This window comes from Lissotriton vulgaris, chromosome 11 (assembly GCF_964263255.1).
Source record: "Lissotriton vulgaris chromosome 11, aLisVul1.2, whole genome shotgun sequence".
NCBI lineage: Eukaryota > Metazoa > Chordata > Amphibia > Caudata > Salamandridae > Lissotriton > Lissotriton vulgaris.
The window spans coordinates 1,020,244,483-1,020,271,646 of record NC_141699.1 but is presented as its reverse complement, the minus strand read 5'-3'; positions in this window follow the sequence as shown (position 1 = coordinate 1,020,271,646).

Genomic DNA, 27,164 nt, shown 5'->3' with positions numbered 1-27,164 from the left:
TATTGTGGCGTTGGTGATGAAGAGTTTGATGAGCGAGTGGTCCGTCCAGCTCATGGGCAGAATATCGCCTACTCGCGTAAGATCGGGACTCGAAAAAATGAGGTCGAGACGATTACCTGCAGAGTGGGTTGGGTCCTTTATCTGTTGGTGAAGCCCTATGCTATCACAAGATAACAGAAGGTTGTCTAAGCCTGTATCCAGGCTGCCGTTTGGCCAGAGGTTGAAGTCTCCAAGAATAGTAAGTTTATTATGGGAGGTTGCCATATTAGTGATGATTGTGAGGAGAGCTTGCTGTTGCAGGAGGGAGAAAGCCCCTGGCGGTCTGTAGCAGATAATCACCGTAAAGGTGATTCCTGGGTGGCAGGGTATAGTGAGACCAAGGAGCTCAATTCCAGGTACAGGATCTATGTCAATGGTGTTTGTTTGCCAAGCGGCTCGGAAGATGACACCAACTCCGCCGCCGCGACCTTTGGGTCTGGGGAGATGTAGAATGTTGAAGTTAAGAGGACAGGCAGATGCTAGATGATGATGTAAAACGTGTACTGCTTCATGAAGCATTGATGTTTAGACACATGACTTTAGTCGTACTCTTCCCTTATGTTTCTCTGGACACTGTGACCAAGATACTATTTCATGAAGTTCTATTTAAATAGGCAAACAATCCTGGATCTAAGTCATCAGTTGGAGTCTGACCTCCTACCTCATCTCAATAATCCTACACCAATCCAACCACTAGTGAAACTCTGGTCAGTTGTGCATTTTTTGGCAACAAGCTCATTTCAATTCACTGTTGCTATTTTGTTAGAATATCACGACCTATGTTCATTCGGGTCCTCACAGAGGTGCTAGCAGCACTTTTGAGAGACGTGGGCAGCTACATCCCGTTCCCCAGACATAAGGATTTACCCACTGTGAGAGTGGATTTCTATGCATTTGGTCACATCTAACATGTAATTGGATCTATTGATGGCACCCATATTGGCTTAAAACCACCACACAAAAGGGAGCAAGTCTACCGGAAAAGGAAGCACTTTTCATTCTCTAAAAGTGCAAGTTGTAGGCTTCCCGGATTTGTAAATCTCAAACATCTGTGCCCGGTTCCCAGTATCTGCCCATGATTCCTTCGTACTGTGAAACAACACCACACGCCAGCTAATGTCACAACTACTACCAGAGAGGGCTTGTCTTTTAGGTAAATGTGATCTGTTCTAAAGTTGTGTGTGAAATGTCAAGTGGTATGTTCTAATGTATGTAGCTAAATGTTGCCCTTCTGTCCATCTTACATCTTGGATCCCAACCGGCCATGGTTGTTGGCACCCCCGAGGAAACCTCCAGCACCAGGTGAAGTCTGCTTCAGTGAAGCCAAGGAAGCACACGAAGGCCAGTAGAGCAGGCTTGTGGGGACCTGAAAGCCAAATTCAGATGTCTGTATTGAACTGGAGGAGCACTCCTCTACTCACCTGGGAAGGTGTATAATATCACTGCAGCTTGCTGCATACTCCACAACATTGCCCTGCAACAGAACATACCTCACATCTCAGAGGATGCAGGCCATGCAGAGCCACCGGGTTAGGAGCCTGAAATGTAAATGAAGGTGAAGACAGCGGTGAAGAAGAAGGAGCTGCCTTGCATCAGGATCTCATCCAGAACTACTTCTCCTGAGTGCAAGTATGGTGCGAGATGTGATGACTTTGACTAGTCTTGCAATTCTTGTGGGGATGTTGTGAGGTGGATGTTATTGCTACAAACTAGGAATATACGGGTCTAGGAATATCCGGTGAAAGGTGTTTGTATTGTAAATGTAGCTTTGTTCAGCTGTAAATGTTGTTTTGGACTCTGTTTTATAGAAGTGGACAATTTAATGTGTGTCATATGCATGTTGTCTTAGCTAATCTCTGTGTACTGGTATGTTTTAGGTATCTTCATTGTGGTGACTTCATTTGGACATTTTAGAGTTGTGATATTAGTGGGTATATGATACTGTTCAGACATACAAAGTGTACCTGGATTGTTCCTGAGAACGTTTGTCATACAGTTTGGGTGTACAATGCCGGTACCAAGATAGATTGCACAATGATAGATTGGAAGTTACCAGGCTTCTATTGGACTTGTTCCTTGTGGTGTGTTGGACCTCATGCAATATGTGTGCCATGATGTGATCCAACACAATGTTGTGTTGTGCCCAATTGATGCTATCCTGCATTCATATTGGCTAATTCGTCATTGTATATGAACTGAATGTAGCTGTTAATGTGTCTTTTCATTGTAGTCCAAAGTGCTTGTAGCACATCACTGACATTTGTTTGTGACATTCCACCAGATCCAAGCAACACTGGATTGAAATGACTCTGTGGTCAGAAGCTGTTGTACTGACATGTGTTCTTTTTTCCTTTAATTGATGTAAGATTGTCTTTTAGGAGGGAGGCAATATAGCTCGAGCTGATGATGTAGAACTAACTAACTGATTGTTGTCTATCATGTAGGATATTGTCATATGTATCCCCTTTCCATGTTGTGAAAGTCTGAAAGTGATTATTTGATCAATGAGTCAGAAAAACTGAGTTATGTCTTATTTGCTATATTTCTGACATCATGTCCACCTATGATTTGAACAATGGAATAAAGATGTTCTCAGCCCAGACAAATGTACGTATATGTTGTTGTGACATGGTAGTGATACCGTATTGAACATGGTTTACATATACCATATCCATTCTTCCAGAAGACCCTAGTTTTGACAATGCAAATTTCTCCTAAGTTTTTTCCTTGGATGGCCACCTTTTGTGCCAGAGGGAGATCTGGAGCTGCTGAGACATGGGCGCGCGTAGGCGTATTGTCCTCTGACAGAGCCACCCTTTCTGTGGCTGTGGCAGATGTTGATGGTGTTGATGTACTTAGACAATAGATTGGGATAGATGCAGATGGAAAAGTCGTGCAGTGGGTCGTAATAATGTCCCCCCAACCAGGGATACCACCTCAGTGCATTCCCAGCCACCTCAGTGTAGACAGCGGTATGTGTCCTTCTGCAGTTATTTTATTTCCTAGATTTCAGCCAATACCTAGTCCATGATACTGTGGGTGTCCTGGTAGACTCCCAGGACTTGGGTGATGACAGTTTGGGTGTCCGTGGTCTCAGTGAGCTCACTCTGGGGGCCCACAGGTATTTTTCTACTATGCCTACCTTGGCACAGACTGTACCCTCCCACTGGGTCCTGGGTCCTCAGTGACTGGGGTAGTGTTGGCTATCAAAGAATGCAAGACTGGGGGGACACAGAATGGTCCTGACTGTGTTAGGTGCCCAGGTTGGGGGGCAGTTGTTAGCTGTGATGTTGCTGAGGTGATAGGAGGTGTTGTAGTGGGCACAGTGATCCCCACTGTTGCCATCTGCCCAGGCTGTCCAGATGGGCCAGGACCGTCATCCATGTCAACCTCTTCTCTTTGTCATCACTAAGTGCTTTGTCAAGGTTTTTGGCGAAGAAATCTGTTCAGTTTCCAACCTCCATGTAGGTGCAGTGGTGGATAGACCTATAGAGAGATAGAGTACATTGTTAAAGGTAGAAGTGAGGTATCTACATTTACATTGTTTGTGTCAAAGTAAATGGGGTCCTAGAAACACAAATTATATAGAGATTAGTATTGTCATTTACATGCATGGAGTTGTAGTTGGTTACTAGCCTTTATAAACACCATTGTTATAGTGTCACTCAGGCCATCAAGTGTTTGAGTTGATGGGTCCAGGACACCAGCAAGCAAAGTATTCAGGCGCATAGCTGAGTGAGGCATTGTCTGTATATTGGACAGTCTATGAACAGTGTAGATTAGTAGTAACATGCTAGACAAATGAAGAGGGGCAACAGGAATGTAGCATCTTGGTTATAGTTGGAGTGATAAGGCCTCACAGTAGATGTAGTTTCTTCAGCCTCATTTTACAATCAGTTGACAAGTGGTAACCTGCATAAGAAATAAACATCAATAGTAACATGGCAGACATGTGAGAAGGGGCAAAAAGTGGTGGAGAGTGCTAAATGGAAAGATGAAAAAGGGGTGTCTTATATTAAAATGTAGAAAATGGTGAGGCCAGTCTTGCTGTGTTGCGGTTTGAAAGCAAAGCATGCTGGTCAGGGATGGAGTGTGTTTTATAGTGTGATCTGCAGGTGTGTCTACTTGCCAAAGCACATCAGGTATGCAGTTTTTAAATCTATCCAGTGGTAACTGTTGTGCTTTTCTTGGGCGTGTACCGCAGCGGTCAACCACTGTTGGCTAACAGCAGCATAATAACTACCGCTGCGAGAAAGTGAGTATGACTGTGTAGTTGTAATACGCTCTGCGGTAGGACCGTGGACCTGGCAGCAAAGTTGGATGCACCGCTGACATTGCAGGCACAGTCATCGGGGAGGGTAGACCGTTGTGGCTGGTATTTCAGACAGCACAACTCAAAATATGGTGGGCAAAGGATCGCCGGCGCAGCAGTGGCGTTGACAATGCGGATGCAGTACTCAGGTGGTTGGACTGTCAAACTAGCAATAAGCCCTTAAGTCTACTTCCTCCTTGCTAATAACTCAGATCTACTGTATATAGATTCAATAACTAGAACTCTACTTTTAAAATGTACCATTTACCGCCATAACACATATACTGAATATTGGCAAAGCTAATTTAAAAATAATTCAAAAGACAGCAATTCAGATCATTTAAAACAATAATAATTAAAAAAAAAATATTTGCACAATGGCAAATAAACAATAATATTTTAAATACACTTTCCTACCTCCTATATAAACAAGTTAACAACATAAACATTCACGTCTATTGATAATAAATAAAACTAACAAATAAAATATCAATAAAGCAGAGTAATCAAAAAATGAAAAGATTAAATGAGAAAAAATATAGACATCCATTTAAATACAATTATTCAAGGAATCTATTCAAAATGAAAATCTGAAAATAAATAAACACTCCAGGAAAGAGGCAAAATGAAGGGGAAAATCAATAATATTTTTTAGAAAACATTTTGTTAAAAAATAATCTAACAATTTTTTTCCTTGAAAAATAATGAAACACTTCCAGGTAAAAATTGAGATCTGTCTTCTGAAAATAAAAACCAGTAAGCGGAAAAAGCCCATAAAAAAAATAAGTAGTATAAAAAAGCAGAGCATGAAAGCATCAAGGGAGATATTTATCAATTTGTCAACCAATGCAGAAAGCCAACTTGCTGCGCTGCAGACAGAAAAAGGGCAGGAATGTATCATTTTTAACATTATATGGCGCACTCATGTTTTTTACCAGTGCTGGCACACAATGTGCTGGCTAGCGCCAATGAAGGCACTCTTGCACAGTGGTGCAAGGGTGCCTCATTTGCATGCAGGACGTTTGTTTGTGCCGGAAAGGACACCTTCCCTCACAAAAACAATTCCCTGAGGCATTATCCTCTTTCTATGTGTGCTGCAAAATGCAGCACATATAGAAAGAGGAATTAACTAATAGAAATAACGATATTTCTCCTCGATGTGCTGCTCCTGGGGATGCGTAGCAGTTTTGAAGCATTCCCAGATATACCACACATGGTACATCTGGGAATACACCAAAATGCATGGTTGCTGCATGGGAACGCCCTCACCCCCCCCCATGAAATGCCTCCTTGGTGCAGAGTAATACAGCACAGCAATTTGCTTTGCGTTGCATTACTCCAGATTTATCAAGCTACATAAGGTGGTCTTATTTGGCTTGATAAATTGCACTCAAGGGTTGCTTCGCTCATGCACTCAATTGCGTGGTGGAAAAGGGGTGCAACAAAAAATATGGTCCTAAACAAATGAAAGACACATGTAAAATACATATTATATTTCACAACAGTGCCTCCTGCAATATCACACATATTACACCAAAGAAATAACATAACATATAATTCAGTTATAAAGTCTATCCCTAACTTAATCTATACACATTCCTCTACTACTGAACCCTTAACAATGAATTTCAAATAGCCTTACCTTACCCATAGACCCACAATGGGAAAAAATTAACACAAAACAGTCCAAAATGATCGAAAAAAGACTACCAAATCAAGAAAAATGTGCAACTGTGACAGGAAATTCATAATGAAAAAGACTGGCCTCCTGTAGAAATCAATGTTAAAAAAACAATTTCATTAATTGTTTATAAAATAATAAACATATCAAAAACATTTTAAAAATTGTATGTTCAAAAATGTTTATGTATCAATATATATTACGAAGTCTGATAAAATGTAAGGACCTAAAGTATTGTTTTAACTACTTTTTAATATACTATTATGTTTAGAGAATGTAAGTAATGTAAAGATAGTACATGCTTCTTGATGATAACTGTGCATGTTTTTGCGTGTGCACTATAACTATGCCATATTGATTATTTTCTCAGTAATAAAAAAGACACAAAACACTTGTTACAATAAATGAAAAATAAGGCACATTAAGAAGGTGTGGAGATACTTGGAAAATATATATAACAATAACATTTTAAAAACGGTACTTTATAAAAACTATATTGATAAACAAGCAGACAATGTATACTATAAATTACTATAAACTGACGTTTAATGTTAAAGATAAAAATAAACACATGCTATTGATATCATATTTATTATTCCCCACAAAAACCTTGACAAAACATTGGGAGAAAATGATGGACTTTGGGGATGTCAGATTTACTATTCAAACTCCAAACATACCACAATGGGGATAATATTGGACTATGGGTGGACGGATGTACTATTCCCTATCCAAACTTTACCACATCGGTGAAAATGTTGGACTTTTGGTCCGTGGTTCAGATTTACAACTGCAATTGCAATTTAAAACACAGTAGGGAAAGTGTTAGTGTTTTTGGGGGGTTCTGATGTACTATTTTAACTCCAAACTTAAGCACATTGGGGAAAGAATTTTAATTTGGAGGAAAGGGGGGGTTCAAATGTACTCTTTCAATTCCCAGCGTAATGACATGAGAGAAATGTAGGTTTGTTTAGAGAATTCAGTATTAACTAATCCCACAAAATATTGGTAGATATTGTACTAAAGAGAATGCAGAAAGCACTTTTAATTATATCAAAATGTATACTACACAACATAAAAAAGTAAAGTTATAGTACTGCCAACATGTTTTTTAAAACAATTCAGATTGGTAGCTATAATTACATTTGTTCGCATTTTTAAATTAAATAACATAAATATAAAACTCCTAATGTAAAACAAATAATTATATTAGGATTAGTTTAAAAAATTATTGTAAAAAACTATTTAATTAATCTAATTTTTAAGTTTAAATTAAAGTTTTTTTCAAAATATATAGAAAACATGCTTATTAAAAATTTGAAGAAATATTCAAAATACAATGATTTTTAAATTAAATATAAAAATCATATCCCAATTTGGATTTTGCCCAAATAAAAACAATGCATGTAAAAATATAACTACAACTGATTCATTTTACGCAAATTAAACATTAAAAGAAAAATAATAGATTTTGTTTTAAATGTGTCATCTTAAGAATTAAAAAATTTTAAAATGTAGACTACACTCACCCTATTCTACTTTAAACACAACATCCCACTCGTAAAAAAATACAAGGTTTTTAAAAACATTCACAAAATGCACTTTAAAATGATATAAATTACAGCAATGTCACACACAGCAATATTTTTAACTAGTATATTAAAGGATTTTAGAAAGAGGTTTAACTTTCCTGCGATATTCTGACTCACAAAATTTTTTGCATCCAAATATTCAAGCCAAGATATTTGTGCTTCACGATGTTCTTTCCATTTTATTTTATCTGAACACCCACTGAGAGCAACAATTATGCTCTTCTTCATTAGATTTTGGAGTCACGCTTGGATTAGTTTGGCAGTGAAATGCATATATTTCAATAAAGTATTGCTTTCAAGGTGTGATTGTGAGGAGGGGGATAGTATAATAAATATTCTTTAGGTGTGATTAGTTTTTTTCGTGTCCCATATTGTATCCTGAGTTTTACTTAGTGCTACTCAACAACTGGGTTATTGGTGAGCGGTTCAGCATACAAGAGATGACAACAGTTGGAAGTATAACGTAAATAAAAGTTTGAATCCAGTGGGAAGGAGATGAGCATTCACCCCATATTCATTAATTAATTTTTAGAAGGCACATTTGAGAAAAGCATAAAAGAGCAGTTTAAAAAAAGATAATAAATGGTAGCAATAAAGGAATCAAGTCTACATCTTTCAGACCTTAAAAGAAAGGGTATGTTTAAAAATATAAGAAAATATTAAAAAACAATATCTGAAATTGATGATTAGGATAGAACTCATTAAAGATGCAGTGGATTTTTGTCTCATTTTCTGTCCCTTCGTCTAGCACAAACCATGTGTGTCTTGGAAAAATATTTGCTTTAAAGATGTGGGAGTTTGAAGTACAAATTCAAAAGACAAACTACTGATACCTAAAATTCAGCTCACTAGGATAAAGCCAACTATTATTGCAATGCCTTCTCCTTTGCTTTGAAATTGCCATTTATCTTCATTATAGATGCCTTAATAAATCCTAACAAAAATATGTTTTGTTCATTCCTCTTTGGCTAGGTCCAATCCATGGTCGTCAGACACGGTCGCTCCCACGCTCCCTGGCTCCAGTGGTATCGTTACTCCCTCCATTAACCTCTGACCATCTGTGTGCTTGTAATTGAATTGCGCATTTGCATTAGCGCTTGTAATTGTGCATTTATTTTAGCGCTTGTGATTTCCTCTTCAGTCTGCTTACTCTGTGCCACTCATAACGCTACAGCGTTTCAGGTATTTAGCAGCATAGTATTGTTTTTTGCCACATAATCAGCGCGACGGAACGGAGCTGCGCTCTATCTATTAACATAGAAGCTACCTGTTTAAAAGCGCTTGTGAACTTTTTCAGTGCCCCAGCCTCACTCGACTTTTTACCTCCTCCATCTTGTTTGTTGTTGTCTCCCTGAGCCCTTCCTCCTCGCAACGCTCCCGCCTCCCTGCTGCCCCTCCCACGCCCCTCCCCCCCTCAAGGTGCTTAAATGACAGATGTGCCCACGCGCAGCGTCCACGCGCCCCATCCGCGCCGAAGGTGCGCCAAAGGTAAGCCCGTCTACGCCCGTCCGCGCCTGGACCGCGCCCAGCGCCAGACCCCCTGGTCCTCGTAATGTCCACCCCCCCGCATTACTTACAATGCCACCACCCTCCTAGCCCTGAACCCCGGCCGTTCCCCCAACTGCGTCCAAGCCGCCCCTGGACACACCCATGGACCCTTTTCCTGCAACTCCTGCAAGTTCGACGGCACCAAGAACAACTCCTCATCTACAAACACACAACAGATATCCGACCCCAACCACCTACAATGCATCCTGCTCAACACCCGCTCGGTCCACAGGCACGCCATCGACCTCTGGAATCTGCTAGACACCATCTCTCCGGACGTCGCCTGCCTAACAGAAACATGGATGAACGCCACATCAGCCCCAGACATCACCATTGCCATCCCGGAAGGCTACAAGATCATTCGCAAGGACCGTACCGGCCACACAGGAGGAGGCATCGCTATCGTCCATAAGAAATCCATCCGCATCTCAACCAGCTCAGACGTCAATCTCGCCAACTCTGAACACCTTCACTTCCAGATCCACACCGACCCCAAGACTACACTCAGAGGCACCCTCCTTTACAGGCCACCAGGACCCCGCGCACAATTTAGTGAAGACATCACGGACTTCATCACTCCACACTCACTCCCCTCCGAGGATTACATCCTTTTGGGAGACCTCAACTTTCACCTTGAAAAGAACAACGACCGCAACACCACCACCCTCGTGGACAACCTCACCAACCTCGGACTTAAACAACTTGTCACTACCCCCACCCACATCGCAGGTCACACACTCGACCCTATCTTCACCTCCAGCAAACATGTCTCCTTCAGCCACACCACAGCTCTCCTTTGGACTGACCACAGCTGCGTTCACTTTACCTACAACAAGCCCACATCCAACAACCACCCCCAACCCACTCTGCAAAGAAACTGGAACAAAATCACCATCGACCAGATCTCCTCATCGCTTCTTCAAACCCCCCAGCCCACTCCTCTAACCCAGTCCAAGCAGACACCAACCTCACCCAATGGTTATCCAACAGCGCCGACATCCTAGCACCACTGAAAAAACGACAAATCAAACTAAGCAGCAAGAAGGCCTCCTGGTTCAACGAGGATCTTAAGAAATCCAAGAAACTCTGTCGCTCCCTTGAGAAGACCTGGAAAAAAGACCCAACCACCAGCACCAAGGACGCCTTCAAAAACGCCACACGCATACACCACCAACTAATCCGGAATGCCAAGAAAGCTGCTTTCAAGGACCGACTAGATAACAACGCCCACAACAGCAAGGAATTATTCAACATCGTCAAGGAATTTACCAACCCCTCAGCCAACTCCAACGACATCACCCCCTCTCAAGCCCTCTGCGACTCCCTAGCCTCATTCTTCCACAACAAAATTGCAGACATCCACAACAGCTTCGACAACCGACCCAAAGACCAACCCACCCAACCCCCTGCAGGACCCCCACCTCCCCTGAACATCCTCAATGACTGGAAGCCAATCTCCACTGAGGACACCATCCGTCTGATGAACTCTATCCACTCAGGATCCCCCACAGACCCATGCCCTCACCACATCTTTAACAAAGCAGACTCCATTATAGCACCGCACCTCCGAGACGTCATCAACTGCTCCCTCAACTCCGCAACCTTCCCGGAAAGCTGGAAACATGCCGAACTCAGCGCCCTCCTGAAGAAACCCACAGCTGACCCCACCGAACTCAAAAACTACCGCCCTATTTCACTCCTTCCATTCCCGGCCAAAGTCATCGAGAAAGCAGTCAACAACCAGCTCGCCGCATTCCTCGAAACGAACAAATCCCTCGACTCCTCACAATCCGGCTTCCGAGCCAAGCACAGCACCGAAACCGCCCTCATCGCAGCAACAGACGACATTCGAACTCTACTGGACAATGGAGACACAGTCGCCCTCATCCTCCTCGACCTCTCCGCAGCCTTCGACACGGTCTGTCATAGCACCCTTTTACAACGCCTCAGAAACGTCGGAATCCAAGGAAAAGCACTGGAATGGATCACCTCGTTCCTCACTGGAAGAACCCAGAGAGTCCGCCTTCCACCATTCAAGTCAGAAGCCACTGAAGTCATCTGCGGCGTACCACAAGGATCTTCACTCAGCCCCACCCTCTTCAACATATACATGAGCCCCCTCGCGGTCATCGCACGCCAACACAACCTCAACATCATCTCCTACGCCGACGACACTCAACTGATCCTATCACTCACCAGAGACCCTAACACTGCCAAAACTAACCTGCATGAAGGAATGAAAGAAGTAGCCGAATGGATGAAGCACAGCCGTCTGAAACTGAACTCAGACAAAACAGAAGTCCTCATCCTAGGCACCTCCCCCTCCGCCTGGGATGACTCTTGGTGGCCAGAGGCCCTTGGAAAAGCACCCAACCCAACGGACCACGCACGGAACCTGGGCGTCATCCTGGATTCCTCACTCTCGATGAACAGACAAGTCAACGCCGTTTCTTCATCTTGCTTCAACATTCTTCGCATGCTCAAAAAAACATTTCGCTGGATCCCCACCGAAACTAGAAAAACAGTCACCCACGCTCTGGTCACGAGCCGACTGGGCTACGGTAACACCCTCTACGCCGGTACCACCGCCAAACTCCAGAAAAAACTCCAACGCATCCAGAACGCTTCAGCCAGGCTCATATTAGACATCCCGCGTAAAGAACACATCTCTGGTCACCTGAAAAACCTCCACTGGCTCCCCATCAACAAGAGGATTACTTTCCGCCTCCTAACCCACGCACACAAAGCACTCTACGAAATCGGACCCGAATGCCTCAACACACGATTGTCCTTCTACACTCCCCCCGCCAGCTACGATCCTCCAACCAAGCCCTTGCCATTGTACCTCGCATCAACAAAACCACCATGGGAGGTAGATCTTTCTCCTACCTGGCGGCTAAAACCTGGAACTCACTTCCCACTCACCTTCGCCTTACTCAGAACCACCTAACATTCAGAAAGCAACTTAAATCGTGGATATTTGACAAATAATCCCCCACCTTTCTCCTAGCGCCTTGAGACCCTCTGGGTATGTAGCGCGCTATATAAATTTATTGACTTGACTTGACTTGACATCACTGATATTTTGCATTGTTTTGCAATTGTTTTTGAAAACGTCTTCACTCTGCTCACGAGGCGCTGAGGCTTTTTCTGTGGACACGCCATGATACTCTGAATACTTTAGGCCATGAATGAGAAGTCGCTGATATGAGAATGGACTTTGCTTCTCTGTTCCAGTCTTGGAAAAAAAACTGAAGGCCCCTTCTTCACCAGTAAATTATTAATAAATCCATGATATGAGACATCCTGAAAGATATAATCTGGGTAATATAGCTTTTGGCTATTCTGCGAAAGCCAGTTTTTCCAGGCATGGAATTTCTGGGTCCCAAAAAATCAGTTCCTAATCCAATCCTGCAGACACTGAATCAGTAGCTCGAGGTAAGCTGGAGGAACTGCAGGTTTCTGATGTACCTGGTCTTGTCCCTCCATGTTCCTCCATGCTCCAACACAGCAGGAGAGCAGCAAACCACAACTCAGCCCTCCTTTCACCTCTCCAACCCTGACACCAGCAACAAAACAGCAAAATAGATTCACCAGACATTAAACTCCTCCAAGAAAGTAGAAAATGTATACAGATGTGGGCCTCTTTTTTCTCTAGGAAAGGGATAACATGCAGAATTAGATTAAATATTCCAGAGTCTATGTGCCTTATAACGGCTTTGGCCATCTCAAGTGGGGCCCCCACTCTGCTGCCAGCTCAGAGACTGCCAAAGCCATTAAACACCACATGCCAGAGTATGACTTATTTTTACTCTGGCTGGCGGTTCTTTGGTGTGGCTATGGGATCGTTAAAGACTGTTCCTGCAAGTCCAAGCCCTGCAGGAACTGATGGTGTATGCACAGGGGGCACACAATTTGCCACCCTGCATGCAGCCAATGGTGCCTGTAGGGCCCACTTTGTTTCCTCTCGCCTCACTTTTCATAGCATTCACATCCCAATTAAAGGTAAGGAAACTCCTAATATGCTTGACAGTACCGCAGCTGCACCACCAGCATATTAATGGCCTTAGACCTCTGCACCACTTACACGGATCACCCACCAATGTCCTAATGTAGTGGGCAGACCACCACAATGGGATTGGTGGTCCAATCAACTTGTAATAAGGGACTATGGGGCTGATTACGATTTCGGTCGGAAAGGCTGTGAACTGCATTTGGTTTGCTTGAATCCGATTTGGAACCCGCCTTTCCAACGAACACACAAGACTGATCTGCATTTGGAGAAACCAAGTCTCTCAGAGCCACCTTGTACAGGTCTATGGACCGTGTTTCCGGCCGATGTATTATGATGTTGGATTTGTACAGCCTTTCCGAGCAGTTTGGGGGCCCGTAGCATGCCCCCAGTTGGGGCCCGTGGGGGTCCCCTAATTTCAACCATGCATGGTGTGGCAGGCACCAGGGGTTCCAGCTACAGGGTGCAAGGTTTTCTGCAACCAACCCTTTTTTCAGTGGACACCTGTGTTGTCAGTCGGAAAACAGGCTCCCATTGATTTCAAAAGGTTTTCGACTAACATCGTGATGAGGCCCTAAGTCGTATTCCCCATTGTGGGTTAATAATTCTTTATCACCAGACTTGAAGATTGTGTTTTTGCCCCTGTATTCTTGTCCCTAAATCCAGGTAAGAATTGAAACCTGTGTTATGATGTTGAACCCAATACACATTCCTAGTATATTAATGCAACCATGATTACAGATATGAAATCTCTCCACTCAAAGTTTTCATGAGAAATAGTTTGTGTGGTGCTGGTAGAATATAAGAATTATATAGCCGAGCAAAATACTTCTGAGGATTCAAAATCTAATTCAGCCAGTCATTTCAGAAAAAAATCAATTGAGGTCTGTGGCCCTAATCAATACGCTGCTTCATTTGTTTGTGTCAACCTGTTCTCTTTCTTTCTGCCAAATAGAGTGACGAGCATCACAACGGGGTGGATGCCCCCCCCCCCCCCCCCCCCCCGCATGCAGAAATGAATGCCTTCCTGCACGTAGGATCTCTGTTGGAGGGTAAACGATTTTAAAATAAGATGCTACTCAAACAAAGCTAAATGTCACCAACAAAAGGCACGGAGAGCAGCAAATAATCCAACAGAAAAGAAGCACAGGTTACATTTCCTACTGCAGATCATCCTTCAAATGTTATCAATGTTTAGCTCACACCTTCTCTTGATGTGGTGTCACACAATGGAATGGAATGTGTGCAATATGCAGTATCTTTGATTTAAAAGATGGAAAAATATGATGCATCGTTGCTCGAAACCACAACGGATGTTAATTCCTCAAGGAATGTTTCACTGTGTTAGCCTGAACACTCACCACACTGCAAGTAATGAGTTGTATTTCAGTCTTTTATATTTGGTACCACTTCAGGCTAAAAACCCACAACCACCCTCACCAAGGCAGTTATTATCGCACAGACGTGATCTACTTTCTGTTCAAAAAAGGCACTGCCATCTCTCTCCTGATTCAGCCATCAGTCACAGACTCACAGGGCCCGATTCACAGAACTAACAAGACAAAATCCTAAACTTACTACTTTTGGTATTCACAGAAGTTAGGATTTTGTCTTTAGTCTGTCTTAAATCTGTCTTAAGACAAACTTAAGACAAAATCCTAACTTCTCTGAATACCAAAGTAGTAAGTTTAGGATTTTGTCTTAAATTAGTTCTGTGAATCGGGCCCACACTCACTCCACAAGAAGTGACAGAAGCATTTTCTGGACATGCTTGATGTTTACAAACACCACCTGCCAACGTATCCTCTACTTTCTCAACTTTTTCAAATGTCTGCAAAACGATAACACACGCAGACGAATACATAGGAACACGTGCACGCACCTGTAAACACAGACCCTACTATACCCTTGAAAATCAACAACCTATAGCATTTACAGTCTGCACCCCTATCATGCCGCGTTCTTTCATCTTTTTGTATGGCTTCTCTAGCGAAACGACGATGAAATAAGTCTTTCCCTTCGTGATCTCTTATTCACCCCGTCATTTCTTTGACTCGTAAAATATGTATTCTTTGCATTTCCTAGAGCTTCATCGAATGAATTATGAAGACTCGTGTCGTCAACGTGTTGCCTCAAATACCATTAAAGCACTTCCCACGTGCATGCTCTATGTGCATTATCTAACAGCTGGTCAATACTCTAGCTTCAGGTGTGTTCTGTCTTACAGCATGTGTGTTCCAAGGTCCACTGCAATGAGGATCCGGCAGAATGGAGTTTGTGGAGATATACTGACGCCTTTTTTTAAATGCATATCAGCACGGCACTTTCATAAGATTCCACCCAATAGCTAACCTAGATTTCCGTTCCTGGTTACAAATTGACTGAGCCACTACCATAACACTGAATGACCATGTGGTGTGTGAGGTTCATAGTGAGAATTATGAAATCATCAACTACAACAATTTTGCAATTATTCCATCTCTTGTCAGTTTTCATCTTGGCCACATTCTCATTTTTTTTTATATGCCCTGGTATCTTCATTTCAGCCCGACTCAGACCCTGAGTCAATCAGTCAGTCAGTCAGTCAGTCTGTCTGTCTGTCTGTCTATGTGTCTGTCTGTCTGTATATCTATCTATCTGCCTGCCTGTCTGTCTGTCTGTCTATCTGCCTGTCTGTCTCTGTCTGTCTGTCTTTCGGACCGGCTATTGGTCTATCTGTCTCTACTGAAAAAAGTTTAAAGTTTACTTATGATTAGCTTTGCTTACAACACCTCAACATATGCTCAAAATCCCAGAAATGTACCTAGAACTCAGGTAAAGTGTGTTTATAAATATGAATTTAAACTGAAAAAACACTGAAATTAAAAAGCATTGGTTCAGGGCACGATCAACTCACACAATTGCCATAACTCACTCACCAAATGCAATACTACATTGCTGACAATACTTGCAATAAAAATATCTGGGGATATTACCAAGGAGGGCCATAGGCAATTATCGCCGATTTAGCGGCCGCCTTCGGCCGCTAAGCGGCGATAATTCTATCGCCCTATTAGCAAGCTGTCGCTAACTGATGTTAGCTTCTGAGAAACTGACAATTTTGCACCGGGTTACATGCATCTATTACTTAGCGCAAGTTAGACGTTGTGAATGGAACTACACACTACTTGATGTTTGTGTATTCTTTCTATTTATTTATTGTATCAAAATTCTTTTTTGGTATATATTTTTTGTATACTTTGTTTTTCTATAAAAAAAAACAGTTGGTTTGACAGATTATATATATATATAAATAATACACTTTAACAATTATATACACATGTTTGTCAATGAAAAATACATGTACATTACTGCCATTCCTCAATTTAATCATACAATACAGAACCAATTCCTTCTTCAACGCGTTTTGGCGGTTAGCCTTCCTCGGGAATTCTGTATTTCAAATGCACAGCGTTGGTACAAACACGTTGATACTATTGTAAATAGAAAAGATATTTTTTCTTTTTAGTTGACAGTGTTTACAAATTTGATATAATATCACAGCATCTAACTTTAGTTGCTTTAATTTCTATAAATGACTTGTTTTACAATGATTTATGTACAAGGGACTATCTAAATTACGCTAGGTCCATGTCTGATCGCACTGGCTAATTCTGCAATATTTAGGTAAGAAATTGCACGATTTGCTAAATATTTACATATTATTTACATATATCACTGGAAAAATTCTGTACATATTTACACTATATACACTATATACAAAACATGGCATTTAATATTCCACATATCAGTTCTTACATATCTGACACGAGTAGCCCTACCTGCGGATAAGGATATACTAAACTCGCTAGTAGAGAAAATTGTGTGTTATTGGTGAACTAACCTGTCTAATGGGGAGATGAGCCTTCTAGAAAATCAAATGAGGCTAGTCTCTATCGATATGTTCTGGGCAGCACAAATAGGACGAATTCTTGAACAGCTATAAAGTAAAAGGTATATGCAAAGATTAAGAGTACCTGTGTCTCAATCAAACTGAGTGACAGATAAAAAAACGAAAGTGGGATATACCTGGTGGTTGTAGATAAAGTAATGAGGGGGATATTACCAAGGAGGGCCATAGGCAATTATCACCGATTTAGCGGCCGCCTTCTGCCGCTAAGCGGCGATAATTCTATCGCCCTATTAGCAAGCTGTCGCTAACTGATGTTAGCGACAGCTTTTAGGTGACAGCGAGCGGTTTGGGACCCGCTTTGCATGTCAGCGATGTTTACTGCTAATGACAAGCAAAGTGGGCGTACCCAACCAGTTAGCGACTGAAAGCAGTCGCTAACGTCGCTATCGCCTATTAGCAAGGCATGCGTAGCGTTGGAAATCTTTGCGCTAAGCGCGAATATCTCCAAATACTAACACCTGCCCAGACCAGTTCTTAGCCATGTTAGCCAATGGGAGGTGGATAACATGGCTAAGAGCATTTTGTCACCAATGCGTGAAAACCGCTGTTTTCTCAGCGATATTCACGCATTTCGTCGCTATCGCTGGATATTTTAGCACAATGGAGAAAAACGTTGCTAATAGCATGTTTTCTCCCCTAACATATCGAGCGATAGGCAGCGATAAAATAATCGTCGCTAAGCCTATTTAGCGATAAATATCGCTACTTGTTGGTAATATGCCCCATCATTACTAAAATAGATTGCTCAGCAACTTTAACCATTAATGTGATTGAACAAATGAGTCACAGCTTCTAAAATCTGAATACATCTTCAATGTAAGCTTTTCATAGTTTAATTACTCACTGCTTCACAATGCAAATGTGTACCACAGTGAGGAACCCCTTATTTATGTATGTGGAATCCCACACTATTGAGTTTCGCTAATACGATTTGATACTGCTACCAAGCAGTTGCTCCCAAAAGAATCAACCCTAACCTCAGTCTCAGTGCTTGGGCTGGATAAGATATCCTCACCTGAGGCATCATTTCAAGACCATTTCTTCTGTCTTCTGTTTTATTAAAAACAAGTTAGATACGAGAGCAAAATCCATACTACCCTACATAATATGGTATTTTGCCTTTTTGTGTCAGATAAGATCAGAAACATCTTTATTTGGCTCACAAAGAGTCATAAAAGAACATAGATATATACAGAAATAAAATTGATTAGAGGCCCAACATTTCAGTAAAAACACAGAGAAAAGTGTAAAACATGGATAAAACAGATAATCTAAAAATCAGACACACGTAATTAGTCAAAGCATTGGTCCCACCCACCCTCTCGGACGACACCAAAAATCTCGAGATCATACTCGACTCTTCTCTCAACATGAACCGACAGGTCAACAGCATCAGATCCAGCTGCTTCAACACCCCCTGCATCCTCCACAAGACCTTCAAATGGCGCCCCCCTGAGTCAAGGAGGACAGCCACCCACGCTCTCATTGCCAGCAGACTGGACTACCGAAATGCACTCTACACCAGCATCGACAAGTCCCTACTATGCAAACTCCAGACAATAAAGAACTACGCCACTAGACTCGTCCTCTGTGTACCCCGGCACAAACACATCAGCCAACACCTACAAAGATTCAACTGGCTCCCCGTGGAGAAAATTCACCTTCAAAATCTCCCACCCACACCTACAAATCGCTCCACAACAACTAACTCAAATACGTCAACGACAGAATTAAGTTCCACGGACTCAAAAGAAACCTCCGTTCTTCCAACCTTGCACTGGCCGAAACCCCACGCATCCACAGAGCCAGAGCAGGCAGAAGATCCTTCTCTCACATTGCAGCCAAGACCTGGAATGAGCTACCGGTGGACATCAGACACGCCTCCTCCCAGAACACCTTCAGGAAGACCCTCAAGACCTGGCTTTTCGGCTAACAGATCTGCGGACCCCCTCCCCCTCCCCCCTTCAGCGCCTTGAGACCCTCACGGGTGAGTAGTGCGCTTTAGAATTCCCTGAATGATTGATCGATCGTTTGTATGATTGATTTTTGTGTCGTTTTTAGTAGTTGGCTAAACTGCCTTTAACTCCATGACGAGCAAACTTTAAAAATGTCCGTGACATACTACAACACTCTTAGAAACCTATTGTTCTTGAGGTACAATTGGAGATATAAATTTTGGAAAAGGTGATGGACAGAGTTTCTGAATGATGCAGAATACTCCTACCCAGTCAAGAGATCAGGGCTTGATCCATCACCGTTTTTTAGCTCACTGCACCATCCCAGCTCAGAACCTGGCTATATGCAAATTAGTCTGTTCCTGTCCCAGTGCATGATGGGAACAGGGCAAACCAAACTACCAAGCCAATTCTTACACTGGGAAGGAGACAAGCTTCCGGGACCGGTTTCTGGCATATCAGCCGTTGTCGGCCCGGCTTGGAGATATATTCTGAGTTGAAATTAATCCTTAATAGATAAGAAAGAATTCTTAACAATTTCCAATCTCTCATTTACTATATAGCAGTTTTGGTTTCTCAGCACATGACTTTTAAAGAACACAAGATATTCACTTTTAGCTGTATTCTCCCTCAAGATATGTTTTAGATAAAAGCCATTAACACATGTTCAGGGCTAGATTTACAAACCATTACTGCAGTAACAAATGGCCTGATTCACAGAATTGGGTAGTTTGCACCTGCAAAAATGTGTTTTCCTATGTACAAACCTCAAATTGTGATTCATTAACAAGTTACCAAATAACGATTTGGGTTTGCACCCCAATACCAATTTGTGTATTTGGAAGACATGTTTTATGGGCATCTCTCCCAAATGAATACTTTTAATCACATGTATTTATGTTTAACAACAAAATTTCTGTTGTAAAATATTAATCTTTTATCACCTCCTCAAAAGAATGGTAAGCCATTTGCAAAAGCAGTTCCCCATTGTGAATGTTAACCAACATTTTTTAAAGAGTAGGCAGTGGTCCAATGGAACATTGTCTACTCTTAAAAAAGGAAACTAACACTTTCCACGTTTTTAAGCACATCCTGTTTTCCTTCATGAAAAATGGCTTGCATTAAAAAAAATGCTTTATTTAAAAGCAATCACAGACATGGCCTTCCATGTGTTGTCCTGGATTCCTCATTAATATTCATGATGTAGGTTGAGTAGCGACTCACTAGGAATAAGTAATTTGCAAACCGACTTATTAGTACATAGGTAGGTTTGGAAATGAACACACTGGTTAGAAATTGCGACCAGAATGTTGAGACCAGTGCTACATATATCTTTCCCTCAGACCTTTCTGAAGATACAATGCAGTTAGGTACTCCATCACTACATTTGTTTGGTACAATATATTCCTCCTATTAAAGCCACTATGTAGACACAATGTAGTTAGACACACTGTAATGTAGTTAATATAGAACAATGTAATGAAGACACAATGTAGTTTGGTACTCCAACACTACATTTATTTCGTACAATATCTTCCTCCTATTAAAGCCAGGATCTTACCAATCCCTTTTTAAATTAGTGAGAATAGCAGGTGTGTTACATGCTTGTAATCCATTTTACAAAGAAATAGGCGCAGTAAATCCCCTTACTGCCCCATTATCACACACAGATGTTTGTATGGTGAGCAAGTATGAAGTGCATACCTAGCCATACCTACAATATGTATCTCATTGGAAGCTGTGGAATAATCAATCAACTAGCCACACCAGGGCGTTTGTAGCAGGCACTATGATGAAGCATGTCACATACTTCGGTATGTGAGTGAGGGCAGTTTTTCCTAATTTGGGAATTTCCCTTCGTTAAGTGTGTGCACTCCACATACCCCTCTTGTTTGTGTGTGAATCCAGATTTACAAGCCTGCTTAATTAGCAACACAGTTGTATCCTTGAACTGCAAAAGAGCCACTAGTAAAGCAAACAATGTGGTTTCCACAGAGAATTCTACTCCTCCTGAATTGACATAGTTTAAGACTTTGAGGAAGGTAGCCCATTTCTCTTTATTTATGGATACTATTGACCTAGCAACTTTTAAGATGATACTGTTTTAATGTGGTTGACATTTAAATGTCAACCTTATGAATCTATTAAACTGAATTCTTTGCTTCCATTCCACTGTCTATAGTATGAAATTAGCATTTCCTTGCTTGTTTCATGTAGTCTTTTAAATATATAATTAACATGAACCATACATTGTTTGTATATCAGAGTCACTCTGTGCACCCAGTTGTCATGGTTAGCCTTTACCATATAATCTTCATAAAACCATTGATGGGGCAGAGCTTTTTGCTTCCACTCAACATAACCAATATTATCCTAATTGGAGCTGTCCCTTACAGTAGATTCTGCTTTTACACATGGATATCTGAAGAGACTGTCTAAGACTGCATATTTCATAATCATCAAATTTAGTATTCATTGCATGAATAGTATTTATTTTATGGAATAATGAATAGGTAAACATTATGTACTCAGTCAATGATGCCCGAATATCACCACCCACTCTTCCACTTAAAACAGTTCCTTCTGATTCATGAAGATGATCAAGTAACTTCTTACTCTTACGTTAAACATGTTTACTGCCTGGAGGTGTGTTTACACTGGGTTTTCTCAAAGGATCGAACTGCTGTTCATTTTTTAATTCAGACCACGCTTTGTCTCAAATTTGTGTAGTAAAATCTCCTGCAGTAAGCACCTCTACTTTGTTGTAATCCTATGTTATATTTACTTTTTATAAATGTTGGTATAGCTTTAGCATCAGAAGGAACACATAAAACAATGATAATTATATATCTGTCTCTGCTTGATTGCCATAAAGAATTTGTGTACCTAATACATGCAGACTTTTAAAATCCTGCTTAATAAACAAGCAAACCATATTCACATTCAGCAATATAGCAAGTTCTTCTTTTGAGTGTCCAATCGAAGATTCCTTATTTGTATACTACTGAGAAATCTTAAATCTACAGTTTGCCTACAGACTAAAGTGTTACTGATTACCTTCATATAAACACATTTGAAAAAGGAGACTCCTAGATCTTCATTGTTGTAAGAGGTAGGCTTAACATGACTAACAAATTGCCTGCCGTACATATGTTTGGTCTCCAAGCACTGTTGGGAGGCGAACACTTTTATCTACATTGCCCTAATGTTGAATATGAACCAGACTTGTTTTAACAGGCTTAACATCTTTTATCCTTTGTGTACTAGTATTCTTGATATTTATCACTTTTTCTCCCTCCAGTAGCTCTCCTCACAGATATGGACTAAACAATTCTCAAATACTTTATAAATTCCTCCCCTATGAATTTTCCTGATTCGTCATTTTATAATTAACCTTTTTAAAACGGATTCAGTTGCTTAGTAATATACCTATTTCTTTACCACTCATCTGCGTTCTTTAATAATCACTGCTACCACAGGTCTGACTGAGTTGTTTTGGGGATTGAGACGAGACAGTGTTTTGTCCTGGATGGATGAAACAGTGGAACAGAAGGATTGAATTTTACAGTGTACGATGAATGGAAAGAGAAAGAGAACATTTTGTGGGAGAAACTGAAAGTTTACTATCAAAGTAGATGGGCCATGAAAGAGGTGAATGGGGATGTAGGAGGCTGGGTAGAAGTGCATGCTCCTTTTGGAAGTGAGAGAAGGTCACATTTCATTAGACTGCTGCACATTGGGAACATTATTCATACTGTCCTTAAGACTAATCAAGTTGCTGTCTGTGATACGAAGAATGGAAGAGTCCAGAAAACTAACTTAAGAACTGTTGGTGTGAGTTTAAACATTTCAGAAAGAAAATATGCCTCTCTTGGCTCTGCTGTGATCCAACAGAGAAGCGGAATAGAGCATTAAAGAAATTGGCATACATCAGGGATCAAGTTTCATATTAATGCCTTCATTTACTTGTTAATGTGTCTATAGAATTTAGTTCCATTTTTAGGTCTGTTAGTACATCCAAGTCTGTCTTAAGATTGCAATATAACAGTTTTCTATGTATTTGGTAATATTATTTGGTTAGAGAAAGAGAGGTGTGTGGTGCTCTATAGACCTGTAAGGAATAAGGGTTACATTATAGTACGTATTCATCCAAGATGAGTGGTGATTCCAGACAGTGTCTGTTGGAGTTGAACTAAGGTTTCAGTGTAAAGAACTAGCCTAGCTTCACTTTCTGAAGCCTGTGAGGCTTCTTTTGTGTCATTGCACACCTTGATTCCCAAGTCCTCCCCTCCTCAGGACCTCCTCTATTTTTACTTCATATCGATAATAAATCCTGATATTGCCTCACATTTTGCCACCAGGAGCCATATATGAGTGTTTGGAAACCTAAAACAACATGTTCCAGAATATGAGCGATATCATTCAAAATACCTATACACGACAGACCAACATGGAATCCACACTGATATTCCTCACTGTAGTAATGTGCGCTTAACTTTGATTGGTATGTTTATTTTACCTGCCTCTTGTCATGGGCAATCCATATTTGAGAAGTAGCAATACAGCACTCTTTGCAAGAACCATGCCTAGAACCTAAAAGAACAAACATAACACTTTTACCACACCTAAAGATCTCTCAGTTTGGGCTATCAATTGTCACTCACTTGCAAAACATTAGTACCAAAAGGTATAATTCAATGCAGTGAGATAAATCACCCTATGTGATGGTTCTGCAGTAATACAATCACATAGTGCAAATCCATTCCATCAATAACAGATTCCTTTGAGATGCCACTTCAGTGAAACCAGCTCCTAGTGTGATGGAACTGTTCGAAGGGCTACTTCCCAGATGATATCTCTGTCAAAATATTAGTTCTCAGTTAGACATTATTGCAAAACTGGAAATTTCCAGTGTGACATCACTGCAAAAAAGACAGTAGCATGTAAGATACCACTGCAGTTTGGCAGATCCCACTCTTCTGTCTGTCCAAAATGATCAGCTACAAGTTTGATGTCATCTCACTAAAGGCAGTTATCAATGATATGTCACTGCTGTAAGGAAAACCCAAATGTGATGTTGCAAGAGTCAGAACAGACTCAATAATTTCCAACAGGATTAGCAATGTTAAGTGTGATGATACAGAAGAGAGGGCTGCAGCAGTATTTTGACATCTCTCTAGTAGCATCAGTGCTTAGTGAGGTGTATCTACAATTTTGATGTGAAAGCCATATGAGCATCTCTTTGATGATGTCAGAGGACTGCTGATCTGAGTATGATGACACTGCAGAAATATCGCCTAATCAATGTAACAGACTAGATCATACACCAAATTTTTATTTTTTTCTGAAGAGAGAGAGGGGAAGGGAAATCACAATTTGGGGCATGCTTTAACATCAGATATGTTATTGCACACTGGTGATGCTAATCCAGGGTGTGGTCAACATCAGAAAGGGAGCACTTGAAATGATGTCTAGGGAAATTTAAGAAGTAAAAATTGTCTGGAAGATTGAGCCTATGCTTTTTATGTTGGCTTCCTTGAACAAGATTAGAAATTGTGATGAATGTCACAGGACATCAATTTACCCAACTTCCTTTAATTGTCTACATGTTTCAGTCTGACTTTGAAGCTTACGTTGGTCAGAAGCTTTCATTTAAATGCAATACCCTAATGCTTGCCACCCATTTGTGGAATTTCTCATGTTTAGGGGTCTACTTATGACTTCTTTTTAGAAAGAAACACACATTCATTACTGTCACTCAAGTCAAGCATCCATAGTACACACTTCTATCCTGAGCGTACCTGTGATCCCTTTTTAAGGTATAGAACACAGATAATCTGATACACATTATGAGTACTTTCAAATGAAATGTAATCATGTAGTAAAACGCAGCACCTATTAGTGAACAGCAAATGGTGCATGCAGGCAACACTTGTGAACTTGTTGCCCATTATGTTCCAATGGAGGCACCATATCAGAGCCACACTCACCATAATACTTTAAGCTATTTACTTCCTGAGAGTTGAGGAAAGAGATGATTCCTTGTAGTCATAAACTGTGAACAGAGGTAATGGATTAGCATTTGTAAGTTACTGACTTAGATAGCCTATAATATTGTTGCCCACATGGTCTTTCCCTTTTTTTTACATATCTTAATATTTGTAATACTCTATGAACTTAGCATTAGGAATTGTATGCATCAATTTAAAATATTCCTGTGTCCTAAATTAATGTCTGCATATTATATTTCAGAAAAATACTTTGTTTTGTTTATAAACATGTCTCCCTTGATTCACTATTCCAAGGGTCCTTTGTCATAGAATGTCCTCCTCAGACCCCTCTGGTAAATGTGTTGATGAAGTAAAGGAGCATAAATGTCAACTGTCTGATCATCCACATAGCAGACTTATCGCCATGGCATCTTCAAATAGAGCCATGTCATCATCATGTGGTATCTCCTGTTGATGCAACATACTTGTGTCATTATGTCCTAATGCTGGAACATATCCATGGTATTGTCTCTGGCTCCTTTACTGTAAAAGCAACCTGATTCCTGTTATTAATATCACATAACATAGATTACTCTCCCAAAATAATATTATGCTTCTTTTAAGTTTTTTTCAGCCTTGGTAGGCCTTTTTAGAAGCTTTTAGTGCCCTTGTGGTTGTGTGGCCAGCATTAGCTAATGGGAGGGGCATCTTTAGGCTACCTGCCCCCTCCTTCCATATGGACGGCGGTCAGGGTGTGCCCACCTTGCCCTTTTATGTGGCCCTTCATTTTTTCATAATGGCTACAAATACATATTCGCCATGCGGTGGCCAGCCTATCCGGATCCGCACATCCACATTGAATGGGTCAATCAGTGCATATTTGTATACCAACCAAATAGTACTGTTGATATTTGTACCTTGACCCATCAAATAAAGAAGTATAGAATTTTAAATAAAATAGTGAAATAAAGAGATATGGTGGACATTTTAGACTATAACAAGAAGTAATGTGTTAACCCATAAACTACATCCTGGAAACTCCACATGTAAAGAGTCAAATGTTGAGAGACAGGAATCATCAACAATGCACGTATACAAAAAAGGAATGCATGACATAACTCATAAATCCCATTGGTGTACATGTAATGATGCATCAAAAAAGTCTGAGCGATGCCTGTGTAGGCATAATTTCAGTGAAGGTCGGCACAGTGATTCTTCAAGGTCTATTCAGGAGGTCCACAACTGTATACAAACAGAAATAATATTAACAAGAATCAATTAAAATGTATAAAGTATATACAAATATAGAAGCAATATTGAAAATCTTGAAACATTTTCAATATTTCATTGAAAATTACACAAACTATTTCAAAATTGAGCATTTGTTTGGTGTATAGTTGTTTTTGGATTTTTGTGTATTGTTTTGAGGTCCAAATCATAGAAGTTACTTAGGCTGGGGGTCTCCGACTTCCAATATTGACTCAGTAAGAGTCCCCAGACTACAGTAATGATTCAGTGGGGTGCCACAGAAGATTACGAACCACTAGCATATAGTCTTACCTCAGGGAGCATGTCTCTTTTATAAATGGTTTTTCAAAAATGCACTCAAAGGCCAGAGGGTGAATGTCTGCTTAAACCCAGAAAACTGTAGTTTAACATGGATTCATTTGCTACATCAGTGAGCCCAGGTATGGTATGCTTGTAAAAAATATAGCACTGAAATATAAATACACAACACTGAAAAACTATGTGAATATAATACTAAGAAGAACTGTAAAGCAAAACTATAAAGAAAAACAACAAAGAAAATGTACAACTCAAATGTTCCAATTTATGCGGAAAGTTGACAAATGAAATCCTTAATATATTAGCCCAAATGTATATTGAGTTCCTCGTCCAAGATCAAATCCAAAGGGGCTTTTCTATCATAGTCGACAATATATCTGAACTCCAACCATCTAAGGTTGGAGTCTAACCCCTGGGTTTTGGAAGGATTCTGTCAAAGGCAAACTATCTTGAAGTGTTGCTTCTACTCTCATGTTTCTTTTGAAAAATGCTTTTAAATGGATACATTCTATTATTA